Source organism: Emydura macquarii, unplaced genomic scaffold, assembly GCF_026122565.2.
Source record: "Emydura macquarii macquarii isolate MOO-44397 ecotype Brisbane River unplaced genomic scaffold, CSIRO-AGI_Emac_v2 contig_2422, whole genome shotgun sequence".
NCBI classification, from domain to species: domain Eukaryota; kingdom Metazoa; phylum Chordata; order Testudines; family Chelidae; genus Emydura; species Emydura macquarii.
Window position 1 is genome coordinate 41,983,785 of NW_027132559.1, and position 21,178 is coordinate 42,004,962.

The following is a 21,178-nucleotide window of genomic DNA, read 5'->3' on the forward strand; positions in this document are numbered from 1 at the left end:
AATCCTGCATGCTGCCAGGGCCATTGGTGCAGCCAGGAATCCTGGGGAATGGAAGCCTGGGTTTGCACCCTTTTGTCCTTCATCTTGATTCTAGGCATGTGGAAGGAAAAGAGCGTTGGAACTGCTACACCAGCACAATGCACTCAGAGAAATCCCCTACCCTGCAGCAAACCTCTTGTGTTTGACTACCCTGGCTTTCGGGGCTGCACTGTGTTGGTGGTGAGATGCACAGCTGCTTGGATGCAGCTGAGAATTGGAGCCAAAATCAAGGCAAATAAAAATCTCTCAAATATCCACAAAATACATTAGCCTAATAATTTCTGGAGCTCCAAGCTCAATTGTACAGAGCCTCTTATTTAAAAAAATATCTAGTTATTTTATATGGAGCATGTGTATGTTTGTGGATGTGTGTGTTAAATCTTGCCTCTCTCTCTCTCTTTCATCTTCATCCCTATCCTCTCCTATTTTCTGACCTTCTCCTTATATCTTCTTCTTTCCTTCCCAAACCAACTGTTCCTGTTGCCATTACAGCATCTGTTGAAGTGGTACCCCAGGGAACCTGTCTGAAGTCAGAGCTGCTTGTGAGTTTTCCTCAGCACTCCTGTCTGAAGTGTCACTGTTGGGTGATGTCATCTGTGAAGTACAAGATTTTATTTTCAAATGGGTTACAGTGTATTTAACACAGTACGATTAGATGCATCATAAAATAGATGAGGAAGAACAAGTGAAAGAATGTCCCTCACTGTAAAGAAGGGACCAAGACTAGAGAAGCATAATGAGCAATCAACTGAAAGATTGTTAAACATAGTATAACATTTCTTGTAAGGATAGAGTTGTTAAATCCTGTCCAGATTCTGATTTTTATAATTGCATAATTCTGTCCACCCAAAATTCCCTGTGTAATTTCATTTGGAATATGGTATTATGAATGAATGAATTAATTAATCAATCATTGGATTGGAGGTGGTAGTTGCCTAAGGATGAGTGATCATGATCTGATAACATTCAGTATGAACAGAGAACAGTCCAAACATGTATATATATTTGGTGTTTCAAAAGGGCAAATTTCCTAAAGCTAATGAAGTTATTAGCAGAATTGAGTAGGAGGAAGAATATAGACAAAAAATGTGAATGAAAATTGGGAATTCTTTAAGAAGAGTGTATTAAATGATGAAAAAAAAATACCATGTTTCCCAATCTTTTTTGTTTAAGCCTCCCTGGTAATAGATTTGTGCTTAGGTGTCCACTCCCCTTGCACCATGGCTTGGCACGGTTATTGTCCTCTTTCCCATTTTATGCCTTCTCCCCCATCTTTTTCTGTTCTCTTTTGTCCTCCCTGTCATGCATACTTTTCTGATTTATTTTGTATAGCAATCATACCAAAGTTTCATCGCCTAACTTACTTGTATCTCCCAATTTTGTTGTAATCATATACTTAAAGGTCAATTAACTTGGGCTCTCTAGGAAATTAAATATCCAGCGAGAACAAAATCTTCACTAGCTTCATTAGCAGTTTTAGCTACAGTATGCTCAAATACTACAGACACACAGCCTGTCCTTTCTTTAGTGTCATTCCCAGTTTTATCTTCTTCTCACAAATGGATATTTCATTCCCTTTCTAAAGACATCTGGTGTGTATATATGTCAGTCAGCATGACGACCAGTGTGGTTTTCCTTGCAAAAAATAGATATCAATACAGTATTTAATATATCCTTGTATTTTAGTATTAGCTGCTATCAGTTGTTTTATGTAATGGTAGCTATCTTTTATGGATCTGTACAGCAGCAAAGACTGCCATGCTTTCTTTGTAGCATTGCTAGTTAGTTTGTGTTCCCTCCCCATCAAGGATCACAGTAACCAGAGGCAGAGCCACAAGGAGCCACCAAGGTTGCCTGGACACCAACCCAAGTTAATATCATAGCCAGCGAGAAGGTTAGCAATTCCTGTACTATTAAAGCTCATGCCATGCTGCAGCCTTTTCAGGCTTGAACTCGGATAGTCAGGACATTTGGTGTCATTTTATGTAAATAAACTAATGTGTATTCATCAATTATGCAAATTATGATATTAAGTTATCTGCATAGCATCTCCAGATTTCTGAACCTTCAGTCTTTACAAGTATGAGTACAGTGAAAATAAGAAATAAATTTCCATACTTCAGGTGTTCATGAGGACATGCTGATTGGTCTTTACAAGATTTGTTCTAATTTTAACTGGACTGTCATGAAAAATTTTTGGTTTACTTTTCATTAACTGTATCTTTATTGCAGTTTGTGTTAATATGCTGATCTCTTTTTGAGATGTTCAGACACCAAGGGATCAAACAGCCAACTATTTATAGATGCTTAATTCATTACAAATCCATCATGCTCTGTATTAAAGGACACTTTCTAAGATGCTAATAGAATCCTACCTGACAGGGTATCTAATCTAGTACCAGTTATTTTACAAAAGAGTCTGGAGCATAATATGTCTCGTATTAATTTAAGCAGTAAATAGTAAAATGACCGCACAAATCGTAATGATTAGTGAAAGAAAATGTAAGAGCTATTGCTCTGAAAGATGGGAATCCAAAGAAACCAAAACACAACAGTTGGACAAACACATCAGACTACTTTACCAAGATGTCGGTACTTTGAAAATTTCAGTCACATGCTCATTAGTTGTTGTTTTTTTTTTTTTTTAAAAAAGCTTTATGGGTGGGTGGGTAACTAAGTCATTAGCTGTGGAATTTAATCTTTCTCTTTGTTTGTTTGTTGTGTTTCCTTGATGGCTTCAAAGAAAACCACATGTATGTGAATTAATGAGGTCTCCTTCCTGAATCTGCTGACAGTTTAAAGACCTCTGTGGTTGCTAATCACTTTTTCTTTAAAGAAAGAGCAGAATGATATTGACTAGACTCTGTTCTGGATTGTTCCCCTAACACCTGTCTAGGGCGGTGTGCATGTGTGCACGCGCATGCATGCTGTAAGTGAAGCATTTACCTAAAGCCAAAGTCTGTGCTACAGAAGACGTGGACACCAGGCAAGGCCAGAGTATGAGCTGGGAGTGCGGCCAGGAAGAGCTATCTTGATCCTTCCCTCCTCATAGGGAATCCTGGAAGAGAGAGAGTACATCCTCAGGCTCTGATCTCTTTTCTGTATAGCTTGTCCCCTACACATCTTTTGATGGCAACTGCTGTTGAGAATGTCCTTTTTAATGCAGCTTCATTGCACAGAGCTGATGTGCATGTGAACTGGAGGACGCCATTAGCCAGTGACTGTATTAAGTATTAATACTCCTGTGCTTTGATTTCTTTGATTTTTTTTTAAATAAATCAGAAAAAGGCATGGTAAACAATGCAATGTTCTTCTTTCTGATGGAGATTTCACACATTTAAATGTAAAGTGCACCTGACAAAGGGTCCTATGGCAGTATAGGAGAGTGTCCGTCTTTTTGGGGTATACCTATATGCATCTGCACACCTAATAGGTACCTCACATGAGCAAAAACAATAGAGCAAAAACTCACAACCGTTATGAAATAGAAATTTCAGGATTAGTTGACAATGTTTCTTATAGCTCATTTTTCACTTCAGTCTCTCCTGAGGTGGGGCCGCCGATGGGGGACGTGAATGCTGTGCTGAGCCATTGCTTGGCTTGCTGACCTTGGTACTTTGTAACTCACGACCCTGTTAAATGAGATAAACTGACATGGGTGGTGTTGCAGGGTGATGGGCTTACAAGAACTCTGGGTCCAATGTAAGTCATAAGGCAATGAGGAGCTGGCTGTAAGAGATACCGTTTCATGGGATCCGTGAGAAGCATATCTGTGGCTGGCTCTCATAATGGGGCTGTTTCACTTACTCCCCTAACTTAGCTCTTCTGCACACATGGGTAAAGCAGAGCTCCTCGGTAAAACAGGAGCATATTGAAATGGGGCATATTGAAAATGGCCCCTGAGTGCAGCATTTGCATGGATAGAATTGCACTTGAGCCACTTTATCAGCCATACTTTGTGTCTCTTCCTTGGCACTCCCAATCCTTCCCCTTGTGCTCTCCCAACATTCCTTCCAGTGCAGATGTAGAGGTTTCTTTATGTTGCTGAGTATTGTGAATGTTTCTCTCAGGCACATTTCTTTTCCATAAAACTGTCTGGTCTTTCACACTGTAGCAGTGATATGATAGAAATCTTTCCAGGGTTATGCTTTATTTTTTATTAAAGAGTGGTAGTTTAAAAATGATGTGGGTGAAGAACTATGGGAAGCCACAGCCACACCAAACAAATGGCTTTTGAAAGCAATATTTTTCTTGAATAACATCTGCACAGCTTTTCTTGTGGTTCTTCTCGTTTCCCCTTTCAAGTTCCCAATGGCATTAAGGAGCCACAAAATAGCACTGGAAAAATGTAGACATATTCTAACTTATATAATTTGAGGAAATATATGAAACTGTATCACTTTTCTTTTTTATTAAAAATATAAATTCAGTTTTCCTTTTTCAAATTAATTTGTTTTGTAAATGTTTTCAGATCCTCAGATGAAGCATACCATAGGCACGCAAAGGAATGTTGTTTATACTATTTACTGTTATTTAATCACTAGTCACTTAATGACTTATAGCTATCACTAGTTAATTTTAATACCCTTATCGAGGATCCCTCAATAACTTTCTTCATTTAATTTGATCAAAAGCTCAATTAACAAATAATTTATATTAAAATCTTCAGAACTTCAACACTTTTACTCCCATTTCAATGCCATGTGACTGGCTAACTCAGCAGAAAGTTCAAATATTCTGAAGACCACAATTTTAAAGAGATTGAGCAATTTGACCTTGCTCTCTTTGTAAACTGCCTACAGTCACACTGCAAAATTCGCCAGTTTATTATTCAACTTTATTTGCCAAACAAACTATTCATTATTAGTTGCATGCTCAAGTTTTGTAATGGCTTTTACCATTTGATGGCCCTTGTGAACTTATTTAGAGATTTCCATCTAATTACCACAAAAACTCCACCGCAGTTGGCATTAATTGAAAATCTTACTAGCAATCTTGCCAAAGAGGTCAAACATAGTAGGCCTTGTCTGTGCATAAAAGTTGTACTACTTAACTATGCTGGTATGGTTAAAGTGGTACAATCTCTTTAATGTGCACGCAGTTATACCAGTATAAATGTGCTTTATACCAGTATAAAGTTGTACCAATATAGCTATGGGAAGGCAATTAAGCTATTCGAATATAACTGTATGGGTAAAAAAAAATTCACACTCCTAATGGAAATAGCTATACTGGTACAAAAACTATATACCAAGCGAAAGAGGCTGAGTATTGAGACGAATCTACAGTCTTACCTTCTAGATATGATATTTCAGATTGACGTTAAGACTGAAACTTGTTTGGTGAGATAGTAAAAAGTAATTGGTACTGCCATTGCCATTACTGTACCTATTTTTTTTCTAAATTTGATTTTTTTTTTTTTTTAGTCTTGAAGCTGAAATTGAATTTTTATGGCAGAATAATAAATCTTTGAAAATAGGGTTTTCTGATAGAAATGGCAACTCAGCTTTAATTATTACTCTTCAAGGCAGATATTATATTACAGCAGGACTCTAAACAAATTTTTGCTAGACAAAATGAAAAAGAACGTGTTTGCCATTATAAGGGCTTTTGTTTTTGTTGTGGGGCAGGGTGGACATGTTGCAGTGTCACAGAATGACTGTTTTTGTGTGGGTTTTTTCCACCATAAAAAGTCTGAGTTTGTGTGTGAAATGTTTTAAAATATGCCATGATATGCGGAACATTATACATCTTATGTATTATGTATAATATATAGCCATTTCTCCAATCATATAGGGAAAAATAAAGAACTTAGTTTTAGGAGAGCTTCAACATCTGCAAAATTAACTTGTCACTAATTTTACATTGCTTCAGTTATCAGAAAATGTACTTTTTTGAAACACTAAAACTTTTTGTTACATTACATGCCTATTAGTGATTTGCATCTGAAATTGTTTTCATCACGGATCTTGTTCTTTCCAAACATATACATTTATTTCTCATTTCTGATTGAAAATGCTATGCCATCTGGTTACTTACTTAGTTCTGTGTAGAGAAGGCTTCATTTACATAAGGCTTATTCTTTTGAGCACCTGCAACATTTAGTTCAATAGCAATTGCTGGATCTCCGCGCCTCCTAGGATCAGGTCATTATTCTGAAAAATATATTCAGAGACAGCAATATTGTATATGTGCTCGTGTCACTTCTTCAGATAGGTACATCTCAAAGTATTGGATGAGGGTTGGTGAAAGAGGAGAAGAAGGGTCATTTATGCAGTCTATTTCCTAGAAACCCAGAAAATGCCAGATAGACTATCCAGCTGGGATCAGTTATATTTTTCTGATTCAAACTGAACTGTTCTCACATGCATGCGCGCGCACGCATTCACATACACACACACACCTTATGTTCAAATATAAACTGAATCTTTGAGTATCCAAAAAAGGAAACTTTGAGCTTTGCAAATTCTTTGTTTTGATTAATAGCATCTGCAGTAGTGTTTCTTCTGAGCCAGGGGCACAAACATGTACTTAAATTAATGGGGTTATAATAATCTATTTAATATGCTATGGTAAAAATGCCTTCTGTTAGCTAACTTGTAGCAAATTCCTGTTGTCATGTTTCAGAAGTAATTTATTTTCTAGGCAGGAAAGAAGAGTTGCATTTTGAAACTAATAGAACATTGTTTTAAGCAATATGTAGAAAGTACATTGTATTCTAAAAGTAGTCCTTGTTTATATGCATTTGGTTATTGGAAGGAAAAGGCTGCATTGTTGATCCTTTGTCATTAGTTCTCCTGTGCAAAGCAATGACAGGGCTTATTCACTGACCTAAAGCAGTAGAAAACGTCCCACAATACTTCATGAAAACCTGACAGATTGAACTACTTTGTTGCTTAATGGTATGTTACATCAATATGATGTGTACCTCATAAATAGCTTGCATTAGAACTCTAAGGTCTAAGACAATGGTTCTTAACCAGTGGTACATGTACCTCTGGGGATATGCAGAGGTCTTCCAGGGGGTCCTCAACTCATTTAGATCAGTGTATCTCAACCTGGGGGTTGCAGCTTCCCAGAGGGGTCACAGAATGGGCTTAGGGGGTTTGCAATTGCAGGGCTGGCATTAGGGGGTGGCAAGCAGAGAAATTGTCTGGGTCACAGGAGGCCCTGCAAAGCTAAGTTACATGCTTCAGCCCCACCACCTGGGGTTCGGACTTCAGACGAGACTCTCAAGTGAAAAACAAACTCAAGTATCACACTGAAATGTAAGTACAACATTTATATTCCAATCGATTGTTTTTATAATTATATGGTAAAAATTAGAAAGAAAGCAATTTTTCCAGTATTACTGTGCTGTGACACTTTTGTATTTTTTTACCTGATTTTGTGAGCAAGTAGTTTTTAAGTGAGATGAAACTTGCGATACACAAGACAAATCAGACTCTTGAAAGGGGCACAGTATTCTGGAAAGGTTGAGAGCCACTGGTCTAAGGGAATCATTTGGGGTTTTTTTCTGTTTTGTTTTTAGTAGTGCAGGAAAAAAAATAGGGGTTTTAGAAAACTCAGAGACCTGATGAAAGAAGATTAATGCCTGGGGAGATGCATTAGACTCTGTACTGAGAAAGGGCAGGAGTCTGAGGAAAGGTGAGTTTGACAGGGCTGGAAAGGAACACTCACCTCCTTAGGGAAATTGGTCATTGAATGAAAGTAATGGGGAGAAGGAAATGACTCTGGGCTACACACTCAAATGCTTTGCTGGCCCATTAATAAGATGATAAAGGTTTATTTAATGTTTTCAGCTTGTCCAACATATAAAAATGTCAGCTGAGCAGCCTGCAATTTTTTTTTTCAAAGGCTGAAATGAGCAAGACATTAGTAGGTAGCTGGAGCCACCAGCTACATATTTGAGAAAAGTGAGGGTTAGCGTTAATGTGACACATCTTAATATTAGATTTTTACAGAACTTCGTCCCATACCTCTCCCAGAGGGGAGAGAAGGAACGAGCTATTCACTGGGAGGAGAAACAGAACTCTCCCCTGTCTCCTCCCAGTAATGGGCAAGCTGGAGTAAGGGACAGAAAATAAGCCATTCCCAGCATAGGTAGAAAGCTAGTGTGAGGTTGATAAAGTGCTGCTTGAGACCAAGGCAGGACAGTTGGGAATCTGTACCAGGCTGTCTGGGCCAGATTTTTAACTCCCAGTAGGTATTAGGTACATAGGCACCCGCAAGAAAATCCCATGAGCCTCCTATCTGCACCTTTAAGTGCCTAAATAGCTTAAAAAATCTGGCTCTCAGAGTCTGAAATGTTCAACATATGCTGAAGTGCCCTGCAGAGAATGAACATACAGACTAGTTAGTGCAGTGGCCGTAAGCAAATGAAATGTCCAGTTTGTACTTGGCAATATGTCTTTCACAGCTTTGAACCAAAGAGCCTGTTTTATTTTGAGAGGGCATGTTGGTCAGGACATTGTATGTGCTGTCTTACTTTTTGAAAAGTGCCATGCCCTCTTTGAATCTGCATGGACAACACCTAAAGAGCTCACTTTTAATATCTTGTGTGGAGGATGGCATCTCTGGCACTCCCCACTCTCATTACAATACTGCCGTGTCAGCAGTGGGTATGAGCCGAGCTCCTGGTGGAAGAAAAGAATATAGAACTTTCTCGTTTTGTTTTCAAATTACCTATAACCTAAAAAGAATTTAACGTGACAGGCTGCTTTGATCTAAGCTCTGTAAATGTGAGGTGCTGAAACACTGTATTCTTGGGGAAAACGTGTATATAATCTAATGAATATTAAATGTGTGCAGGAACTAATATTAATCTGAATAAATGTTCACATTTGCAGCATTATTTCCAAAATCAAAACACTATCATTTATGTTGTCAGTCAGAACTGGATTTCAGACCACATTTGTCCCAATGGTTGGGAAGATAAACATATCATAATCTATAGAAGAGAGGAGTATATAACAACTATTCTTCAACATAGAATAGTTAATTTTTGTAAAGCTTGCTGCAAGCTTTCTTGGAAGACTTTTCAAGGAATTACATTTGCAAAACAAGCTACAATATTGAGTGAGAATGAAAATGTAGTATTTAGTCATAGTCCTTGTAGGTGTCTTCCTCAGAAAACAGAGATACGATTGTGTTTGCTGTTTAATGCTAACCAGCTCTAATCAGGTATAAATAAAATTGTTCTTTAATATCTTTTGTATGCATCCATAGTTAAAACCAAACGATTCAGTGTGCTAAAGAGACATAACAAGTACTTCCCAACCTCTGTACAATTTAGTTCCCGTGCACCTCTCTGTTCTTTGCTTTTTGTTACCTGCAATATCCTCTTCACTTATTCCAGTCATATGACTGACTGATCTGCTCTATCTTCATTTCTTTTTGTTTTGGGGTTTGTTTTTTTTAAATTCTTCCATACGAACCCCCATGCCTGGAAATCCCACTCTGACCCAACCACCATACTTTCCCCCTCTTTTTCGTCAAATCCCTGCTTGGAAATGCCATATTTCATTCTAGCGTTCCCACTCCCTTATTGTTCCACCTGTGTTAACAAAAGTCTGTGTGTGTGTGTGTATGTGTGTAAATACATACTTGTATAGTTTAGTAATTGGTTGGTTTATACATCTGTCAAGATGTGTGCTACACAGTGCAACTTAATCAGTCACCCTTGATGTGGCCTAGCTATCTTCCCACATCTATACATTGCCTGTTTGGGTGGTGAACTCTTTAGGGCAGGAGGACCTTGTTTGCCTACCTGTTTATATATAAGTGCTTCAGACAAGTTGGGTGCTGAGAAATAATAATGTTTCATTAAGGAGGGAATTGTGGAAATCTATTGTGGGAACTGACACTTCTTTTCTTTTAAAAAAAGTAATCCAGGAAAATTCAATGCAAAACATTACTACCACATTAAGGTTGCACAGCTAAATTCCCAGAAAATCAGGATATACAGAAATTAAGTTTCCTACAGTAACAATAATTTAGTCATATTGCGTACCCATAGTATTTTTTTCTATTTCTATTTTACTGTTTTATTATTGCTTTTTAAATATTTACCCTAAACTACTGCTTATGCAGTGCAGCACTAGGGGAGATAACGTGAGTTCTAGCTGTGTAATAATATGGTCCACACTTCTCCTTGTTCTTGATACGGTGGAATACTGTTGGCTTTCTTTGTGGCACTGAAGAAAAGGTTTTCTGTTGTAGCTTGTAGATTTTACTGTAGCTCTAGTAGTACAGCTCTGGTGATCTCTCTGGTTTACATTGTTTTACAGTTATTGAGGATTATTGGGAAAATTTCATTGTGCTCGTGTTTTGAGTGCAATTTTCTGCTTATCTGCCACCCATCACATATATAGAGTGTGCTGAAGACATTTATATAGATTTTCCTTAGGCAGTCTCAAAGATGAACATCTAGCTGTTGAGGTTTGAAATAACTTAGCTTGAGGTCATAAAATGATTTCTGTGGGGAGGAAAGGAGGAAAATGGTTATCCTGAGTGTTGAAGAGGTCACATTTTTGAGGGTGTGTATATGTGTGTGTGTGTGTGTGTGTGTGTGTGTGTGTGTGTACATATTTATGTATTAAGTCAATTAAAGAAACTGTAATGAATGGAATGGTATGTGATGGTATTGACATTACTGTACCAAGTAATCATTGTAAGCATTAGTTTGTTAATAAGGGACCAGGGCATATTTATATGTAGGATGATATTCAGTGTCAGTTCCTCTTTTACTTTGTTGAATTAGCAGATATGATAGTAGGAAGATATACATCTTTTAATCCAGTGAAAGCTTCTATCATGCTTAACGACACGAGTATTCTTGACATTGAACAGTTACTGTGTAGTGCTCAAACAATCAGCTATTGGTATATGATAGAGAGATGTGCTAAAACCAGGAAGTATTTGTTTGAAGTTGACATCTGGAAATGGAATGCAGTAACACACTTAATTCAGATATAAACCACACATCTGGATTATTTTCTATTATTTTACCTGCGTAGATAGGGCATTCTTGTTCCACTTCAATGCTGCCCAATGTCTAGTCTGTACATGCTACTGCCAGGAGCTTTTTACAATCCATGACAGAGCATCTGTTCTTCACTACTACTTTGAGAATTCACCTCTGAAGAACAGTCCTCTGTTCTGTCCTAACACACTTTTACATTCCACACGTCTGGTAAATTGTCTTTGTGACCACCTAAATGCCTTTTGTTTAAAACTGATCAAACTAGCAGCACACCACTTTAAATCCAGCTGCACAGCATACAGTAAATCCAGACTCTGCCTGCTGAAAAGTAAAGCTGAAAAGGATTTTTAGAATTTGCTCTTGGAGCAGGTAGTATTCCTGCATGTTCAAAATGTACAAGCCCTCTCACTTGGCTAGACCTTTATCAGCTAATACGGCATTTAAATTGCCTTCATCTAGGAAAGAAGACTTTAATGGTAGATTGAGAAGAATTAGTTTAGGTGAAAAGATTTTCACGGCTGGCAGTGAAGGAAACCTGGCTAAACAGCAGCAGCAACAGCAGGTGCAAACCGCAGAAGTGCTTGTTCGTCAGATATCTTCTAGTCTGAAAGGTAATAATTTATTCCTTCATCTAAATAAGTGATCTTGCAGATATAGGCATTAAAAAAACCCCAAATACTAGTTATTTCACACCACCCCTGTATGTGTGCATGTGCAAAATTAATATAGTTCTGAATGACAGATTCTTCAGTTATGTTTAACAGTTAATAAACTAAAAAAACTCTCAGTAAATTTATTTTTGTTATACATCTGTATATTCTTAAACACTTCTCAAAGGTTAGTAAATCACTGAGTATTTTCTACAGCCTAGATGGACTTTTAAATTTTTGTGACTCTAATATGATGCTTCATCTGAAGTGATAATTTAATACATCAGCAAAGACCAGAATTATAAAATAATTTAAAGTAGTTCGATCTATTCCTTACAGGAATGTCTCATTTGACATACTAGTAAACCTCCAGTTCATAGGTCCCAGCAAGTCATTCTGAGATAGCTTCTTGTGAAACACCACAGAAGGATTCATTTTCAAAACATGATTTTACAGTTAAAGAAATAATAATAATTCAGAGGACAATAGCAGTATTACTGATAAGATGATGTGTTTTTCATTGGTCTATTAAGCAATTTGCTTAAGAAACATTACCATGATGTCTTTACAGCTAAGTTTTTACTACATTTATCTTTAGAACTATGTTGAAAAGTAGACATTTAATCTTTATAATGACAACCAGTGATTAATTTACAATGTACTAGGAAATAAACATACTATTCTTCTAATTGGATTTTTAAGATTTTTTTTTTTCATATTTTAATGTGAATAGACTATAGAATCCCCTTCACTTCATAATGGAAATTGCTGCTCTTTCCATTATAAACCTGTGGAAAGAAAGTAAATCACAGACTATCATAACTTTAAACTGTAGAGTTTCACTTTACATATAAGGCATCAAAGTTTACAACTGTTGTTCTTGGTATAAAAGGTATAAACGATTTTTTTTCCTGCAGCATGACTTTTATTATTATACAATGAAAAGAGAGGCGATGACACCTAATCTTATCCAGTGAGATGGGCGATCTATTGGTCTGTACAAAGGACACTAGGTCTGAAGCACTTGATAAAAGGCAGAAATAGCAAGTGTAACAACTGGGTCTGGGAGGGCTTAAACTCCTGGTCTCACTTGTAGACCATTCTGTGTATTTGGCTGCATAATGTGGAAAGTCTTCTTTGATCTTCTGATGTATGTAAGAGGTTAAAATCTTTATTTAAGGGGGGCGAGCAATTTTTTCTGCCTGAACTGGCTGTACATTGGTTCTACAGTAGATGATAAAATATGTTTCCGATATTTCCCAACAAAGTTTTATAAAGTTTAAAAACACTACCAGATGCCCTCTGTAACTGGAAGGTTACAGTTGTTTGCCCTTTTTAAAATCAGCTATGCAAACAGAAACACAATTATGGTTTTTTAAACAGTAGTCTGTCCCCTTTGTTCCTCATTTATCTGGTGCCCTAAGAAAGGAAGTTATACAGACTTAACAGCATATTAACTAGATCCTTTTAAGGGTTGTGACTTTTATGGAGCTCTTGGGGCATGTTTTTACCTGTTTTATTGAAATGTTTGCTGGGCTACATAATGCTCTGCAGTTAATAATAATGGCTGCACACATTGGTCAGTATTTTAGATGTGATTTCTATAAAAGACAAACCTAGTAGAAATCTTGTATGTGCTTTCAGTATTTATAGCAGTCTGCTTGCTGTTTTCTGGAGCGTGAATTAATCCCTGTTAAGTAATGGATTTATGAATTTTAATGTGATTAAATTAAGCAAAATGTTTCTGTGAATTATTTTTATAAAAGATATTGAAGAATAATGTCTTTTACTCATACTTATGGACGAGCCCAGTGTTTGGCACATGGAAATATGTGGTATGCTCCTTTTCTCTGAGTATATGGTTTGTGCGGGTCAAGACTGTGTTAGCCAATAGGCCATGGAGTTTGGGCCACAGTAACTTGGAAGATGTTGTTCTTTGAGTAGATGCAGCCATGTATTCTTTGTGGATGTGTGTGCACCCTGCAGAACAGAGCCAGAAAATGTTGCCTACGACTACCTGTAGAGTTGGCACTCCTGCCTTGCAACTGTAGCCTATCCTCTGGCCATATAAGTGTGGTGCCTCCCTGATCACCTCAGTTCCTTCTCACCGTCCGTGGCCTAGAGTTAGAACTCGGTGCGGTATCTTCACCTCACACTTTTGTCTCAGATTCTGAGAACTTCTTCTCGTATATAGTAGTAGAAGAACCTTAGGTTTAGTTAAGGTGTTAGGTTAGTGTTTAGCTAGAGTAGTTGACTGCTCTGTGTGATGCCCTTATCAGGGTTCAAGCATTGTCCATCGTGTAGGGGGCTGTCCCCAACAGCAACCCCCACATGAGATGCTTGTTGTGTCTCAGGAAGACACACATTAAAGACAGGTGCTTGATCTGAAAGTTGTTCACAAAGAGGACGAAGGTGGTGAGAGACTTGCAGTTAAAGCTGCACCTTCTGGAGCAGGCCATAAGACCTGCTTCGGCACCAAGACTCTCGTCTGATTTGTGATTACCTTTGGACCCAACAAATGATGCCGCTCCATGTTTGGGCTCTGGCATTTCCCAGAGATCCTCTGGTGGCAAGGAAAAGTTCCCATAAAATGATCCAGGACCATTCCAGGGCTTGGAGAGACTCTTCCACCTCTTCTAAGAGGAGTGATGACTGGCACCATACTCCCTCTGGCACATGGGATGGAATAGGTCCATCCAACCACTTCCCGGGAGCACCAAGAGCCTGCACCATTGACTCCAGTTCTGGCCATCAGGAATCCGTTGAGTCCAGTACTGACAATGTTGGCACCAGCACTGACCATCTGCATGCCAATGGCATACCAGGCAGCATCAGACCTGATTTGCCTCTCAACTCTGGGCTCTCCACTGTTTCAGGAGTTCTCTGGTCTATGGTGTCTACCAGCTCACCTTACATTGTGCCCTTGGCATCTTCAGGCTGTGTCACTCAGGGCTGCCAGGTCCATTGGCACAGCAGCTCATACTGCCTGGGCTGCAGACTATGGAATCAAGCCTGGGCCTAGCACCGAAGGCTCCTTTGATGCTGGGGCAACCTTTGGCCCTGCCATTTTCTTGGTGCCAGATCCCATCATCAATTTTGTAACTGGCCCTTGGAGCTGACACCTTCCCCAGTACCACATGGGAGTGTGTCTTGTTTCATGCCGCCAGGGCCAATTCTCCACTCCTCTTTGGCACTGAGGCCACCTCTTTATTGGTCTTCAGATGAATCTGACCAGTTGTTTGCCCCATCAAGGCTTGTTTTCCCCCATTGTCATCAAAGAACCTCCAGGATTTTTTAAGATTCACGTTGGGGTCATCCTCCCCCCTCCTCACTGGATAGGTGCTAGAGATTGCCCTCAGATCACTTTCAATACTGAGATCAACATCTGTCCCACAGTGGGGACAGAGGCTCTTGGCCTGGGGCCCACTGGTTGTCAGTGCCTTATCTGTATGCCTAGTGGCCTCCTTGAAATCCCTGGGATACTTCTCCCTGATGTCTTGCTCTTTGACCTGCTCCAGAACATGATCACCAATCCTGATGGTGGCTCCCATGACTGCTAAGTCTGTTCCCTCTGATCCTGCAGGGTGTCTTCTGACTGGGAGTGGTGGTACAAGATCAGGATCCATCACTGATGAAGCAAACTGCCTCCTCGTCCTCGCTGGATGATTCTACTGTGCTGGAATCTTCCTCTTCCTTGGTATCCGAGGACTTTAAAGCATATCAGGACCTCTTGAGGCATATGTCTGCTATCTTGGATATCAGGCGGAATTCCTCAGGAGAATACGCATGAGCTTCTGGATATGCTCCAACCATCAGCTCCAGGGAGACTAGGATTCCCTTGGGGGAGCAGACTGTGTGTTTGAATCAGTAGGAGGAAATCAGTCCAAGTACAGAACAGCAAAATCCCAGGAACCATTAGGAAATGGATAGATAATAAGACAGTAAATATCATAATGCCACTATATAAATCCATCGTACACCCACACCTTGAATACTATATGCAGTTCTGGGTGGCCCATTTAAAAAAAAAAAGCTATTAGAATTGGAAAAAGTACAGATAAGGACAACAAAATGATTAGGGGTATGGAACAGCTTCCATATGAGAAGAGAGTAAAAAGACTGGGACTGTTCAGCTTGGAAAAGAAATGATTGAGGGGGGACATGACAGCGGTCTATAAAATCATGAATGGTGTGGAGAAAATGAATAAGGAAATGTTATTTACTGCTTCACATAACATGTGAACCAGAGGTCAGCCAATGAAATTAACAGGCAGAAAGTTTAAAACAAACTTAAGGAAGAACTTCTTCACACAACACGTTGGAACTTGTTGCCAGAGGATGTTGTGAAGGCCAGAAGTATAACTGGGATCAAAAAAGAATTAGATAAATTCATGGAGGATAGATCCATCAATTACTATTAGCCAAGATGGTCAGGAATGCAACCTTATCCTCTGGGTGTCCCTAAGTCTCTGACTGCTAGAAGCTGGGATTGGATGACAGAGGATGGATCACTCTGTGCTGTTCATTTCCCTCTGAAGCATCTGGCACCACTGTAATGGAAGACAGGATACTGGACTACATGGACCACTGGTTTGACCCTGTACAGTTGTTCTTATGACAGTGGGTCTGGGATGAGAAGCATAGAAGAGAGGAGACAGGAGTGGAACAGAGACTATTGGAGTGGCTAAAGGCAGAATGGATTGAACCCAAGATTCTGAGTCTCACCATTCCTCTACTGTCAGCAAATAACTGTGAAATCCACTGACAAAGTGTGTCTCATCCAATAGTCTTGGTCCACATAGAGAACAACAGCCTATGATTGTGATTAGTTACTTCTTTAGCTCATGTGGCAGAGGTCTATATGGTCGATATAAGGTTTCAACTCTGCTGGTGAAACTTGTGGGTGTTAATAGATGCCACATGATGGAGGGTTTTTTTCTCCCTGGTTTTGTTGTTTGTTTGTTTTTTAAACTAGGAGATTATGCACAAAAAACCTATGTTAAAAGAGCTTTATGGCTGCAACATCAAGCATTCAAAGTTATGTCATGCAGAATTAAGGCTGGCTATGCAGTTTTAATATGACCCCCTTGTGTGTATGCATTTTGATACTCTTTACATAGAATCATAGAAGATTAGGGTTAGAAGGGGCTTCAGGAGGTCATTTAGTCCAACCCCCTGTTGGAGCTAGTCCAATATGATCACATACTGCTTTTCTCCACAGGTCCCCTGCCTCATTCAGTGCATGGGATGGGCCTGCTCTGGGGATTAATATGGTTTGTATAGTGAAGTAGACTGTTTGTAGGACTCCTGCCTCATTTGTTGCAGAGTCTGAAAGGTGTGGTGAACGAGGGAGGGGATTGCAGAAAGAAAAAGGCCTCATGGTTAAGGCAATTGAATACTGTCCTAGAGAACTGTGTTCTATTCTTGCCTCTCCCATAGAATTCCTATTTGATGCAGGGCAAGTCACTTAAACCAAACGTTTCACAGCTGGTCACTATTGTGTCTCATTTGTGGCTGCCCAACTTAAGACTTGGGGCCTGATTTGCAGAAGTGCTGAGCACTCACCGCTGCAGATGAAGTCAACAGAAGTTGTGCTTTGAACATAGGAAGTGGTGTATGATGCTAAGTACTCTGAAAACTCAGGTCCTAGTCATCTAAATTAATCAGTCAAAATTAGTGAACACTTTTGACCTAAATTTCTCCATAGCTTGGTTCCCCATCTATAAAATGAGAATATCACCCCCTCTCTTCACATGTGTGTTAAGAAGATAGATTAATTAATGGTTATGAAGCACTTGGATACTATGGTGATGAGCCTCATAGTAAAGCCCATGAGGAAATTAATAATTCTGTCTTCACAGCAGGGCTTGAATAGTGTGCAATAAATAAGACATGGGAGTTCCACAATGAATGAGGAGAAAACAAAATATTGAATAATTGTTCATTAAGTGATCACTGTCCATCCTGTGCACTGAATGAGGTGGGATCCTCTGGAAAAAATAGTGTGTGATCATGTAATGGAAGGCTGTATCATAATGGATACACACAAAGGGGCTGAATTAAGATTGCACAAGCAACCTTAATTCTTGTACGTCCTGATTTTTGAGTGCTTGTTTTACATCCTTAATATTCTTTCAACACAGTTCTTGTCTGCGTAAGATGCCGTATGTCAGAGTAAAACTGTTTTGAGACTGTACACTTATTGGGAATATTTTATTGTACCTCTCCATGGGCAAAGCTATGGACCTTAGGATTCCAACTGTACAAGATTCAGAGGGAGGGAAATTAAAACTTGTAAATATGATCTCTTCTAAAATGATCTGAAATAGCTTTTCGATACATGAAGATGCTATGGACATAAGATCCAATATCTCTTGACCATCAAGACTAGAAGTGAGTTTTGGATTCCAATGGAGAGCAGGGAATCTCACAATCCCAGTGATATAAAAATGCCATTTCTAATTCTGTAACATCCCAAGACTTTTTAGGGCTGAATCTTACCATACTGGGCCTTAAGAAAGGTATAGTAGAATTTTCTTCCCAAAACATTTGGGTAAAGGAGGAAACACTTATCTGGCATGGTTAGAAGTCAAGTAAGTCCCAGGGAGATGGATTAGTAGGAAGGGGCAAGTGATACAGTCCAAAGTAAGTTATAATTTTGCGAGACAAGGAGGGTAAGTTAATATCTTTGATTGAACAAATTTCTGTTGATGAGAGAGACAAGCTTTTGAAGCTTATACAGAGCTCTTTTTCAGGTCTGGGAAATGTACTCAGTGTGTCACAGCTAAATACAAGGTGGAACAGATTATTTAGCGTAAGTAGTTAATGCACATTTCAAGGGACCATTCAAGTTGAAATAACCAGTTAACCCCTTTCCAGTCTTGGAGGGGGGAAAGGAGAAAGGTGAAGAAAAAAAGCTGAGGTGAGTGGGTTCTAGTGTGTTGAAATAAGCCATAAATCCAATTTCTTTATTCACTCTATAATTTTTAGTGTTTTTAATTTTTAATTTTTAGCAAAGTTATGAATTGAAGCCCCAAGGCTTGTCTTTTGAAGGTGTTGTGAAGATTTCCTTTGAGGATGGGTACTGGTAAGTGAGATATAGAATCATGGAATTGTAGAACTGGAAGGGACTTGAGAGATCATCTAGTCCAATCTCTTGCAGGGCCAAGCATATCTAGACCATCCCTGACAGGTGTTTGTCTAATCTGCTCTTAAAAATCTCCAGTGGCAGAGATTCCACAACTTCTCTAGGCAATTTGTTCTAGTGCTTAACTACTCTGACAGTTAGGTAGTTTTTTTCTAATGTCCAATCTAAACCTCCCTTGCTGGAGTTTAAGCCCATTGCTTCTTGTTCTATCCTCAGAGATTAATGAGAACATCTTTTCTCCCTCCTCCTTGTAACAACCTTTTAAGTGATTGCTTTGTGAAATGTGTTCACTCACAGGTGATATGGTACTTTTTCTTTTATCATTTTTCTGTGTGAGTTTATTCAAGAGTGTAGTGATTGTTTTGTTTCACCCACATAGTTGTTATTGGGGGCATTTAGTGCACTGAATGAGGTACACCACATGTTGTGATAGGTATGAGTAGGAACAATGGATCTTGAAGGTGTGTTGTTGGGGGACAGAGGGTTGATCATTGTAGCTGTGGAGATATGTCTGCAGGTTTTGCACCTGTTGTTCTGACAGGGTTTGGTACTTCTTTGAGTTGGTGTCCTGGTCTATGCAGAATTTGCTTCTAATGATGAGCTTGGAGAGGTGGGGGGGGTGTTTGAAGGCCAGAAGAGGAGGTTCATGAAAGATATCTTTCAAGATGTGGTCCCCATCAAGTATGGGTTGTAATAGTTTAATGAGACCCTGTTTGGTTCCAGTTTGGGGTAGTACATGATAACCAGGGTTGCAAGGTTGGAGGGGTTTTCTTTCCATATGGAAACAGGTTCTCTTGGGGTATTTGGGTGGCCGATTCCATGATGCGATCTTTTTCTCTGATGGAGTGTCCTTGTTTGGTGAAGGCAGTTTTCAGTGTGTTAAGGTATGTACCCTGGACTTTTCTCCTCAGAGCATATTCTGAGCACCTGGCTGTAGATAACAGATTTCTTGGTGTATTTGGGGTGGTTACCGGATCTGTGAAGGTACGTGTGGGTTTCTTGTGTATAGTTGTCAATAGGGTTCCATTGCTGAAGTTGATCATGGTGTCCAGAAAGTTGATGTTAGTGTGGCAATGTCTAGAAAGTTTCAATGGATTAGTGGTGCTGGTTGAAGTTGTGGTGCAAATCTGTGAGGGAGTTTAGGTTGTCTGTCCAGAGTATGAAAATAAATATCATCGTGTCTCAGGCATATAACTGGTTTCATGGTGCATTTGTCCAGAAATTCTTCCTCAAGGTGGCCCGTGAAGAGATTGGCATATTGGGGAGCCATCTTGGTACTCAAGGCTATTCCCATGGTTTAGACAAAGTGTTTGTTGTATTTAGCTGCGACACTCTAAGTACTTTTCCCAGACCTAAAGAAGAGGTCTCTATAAGCTCAAAAGCTTGTCTCTCTCACAACAGAAGTTGGTCCAATAAAAGATATTACTTCACCCACCTTGTGTCTCTCTAATATCCTGGGATCAAGATGGCAACCCACAACACTGCATACAACAGTTACAATTTTGTGTCATTCCTGTACAATTTATCACCCACTTCTCTAATTTATCATGTAGATAGTGCCTCCACATTTTGTTTATATGTGAGTGTGAGAGAGAAACAAAAAATGTTAAATATTGCATTAAAATCAAATAGCATCTAGCGTCATGATTCCTAGCATTAAGTGATTGTGTTTAAAAAAAAAAAAAGAGCAAGTAGGTTTTAACTTTAATGTCAATGAAGTGAAAGGGCATGCCACAGCTGAAAAGGCACTTAAAATACAGTGTATGTTATATGTTCCCAAGGCTGGTTAATATAAAACACATAGGTTTTTTTCCTTAGTATTTTCACTAGAAGTCCTATTGGAAAAAGGTAACGCTATTTGAATATCCAGCTACTCTTTTTCCCATAATTTCTATATTTGTTTTTCTGTTTGCTCTCTGCTCCATATTTACCCTATTTTTAAAATTATATTTTCATTTTCTTCTCTGCATCTTGTTTTGTAATCTAGCTAATTGGAATGCAAATCCAGTAACATCACAGTAAAACTCCTGGATCCACATGTTCAAGTAGTTCCAAATTTAGACAAAACCAGTTTGCCCATCCCTGATTCTTACATGTCTAAACCAAAGGAGGCAAGGGAGGGTCACATGATTATGTTGTTGGTACAAAACAAACAGCAATAATTATCATTTACATCTTCTGCAAGAAACTGAAGAAATGACTAACTTGACACCAGTTTTTTCTGTTACTTTTTTTTATACGATGCAAAATAAGAACTTCAGGGTTAGTACACATGTGCATTAGTAATTAACCACCCCCTTTCTATCATTTTTATAAAGAAATATTAAATCATGGCATAAATTAGAAAATTACCCTTTC

At 38.9% G+C, this 21,178-nt stretch overlaps 1 protein-coding gene across 1 annotated transcript in view; it reads left to right on the plus strand.

Moving 5' to 3' along the window:
- Positions 1-11,468: 11,468 nt before the first annotated feature.
- The window catches only part of KIAA1217 (KIAA1217 ortholog), a 323,146-nt gene continuing 313,436 nt past the window's right edge, over positions 11,469-21,178 (plus strand). Inside the window, exon 1 of the mRNA XM_067562372.1 lies at positions 11,469-11,634. The gene's annotated coding sequence lies outside the window, so the exon portion shown is untranslated. The remainder of the gene's footprint in view (positions 11,635-21,178) is intronic.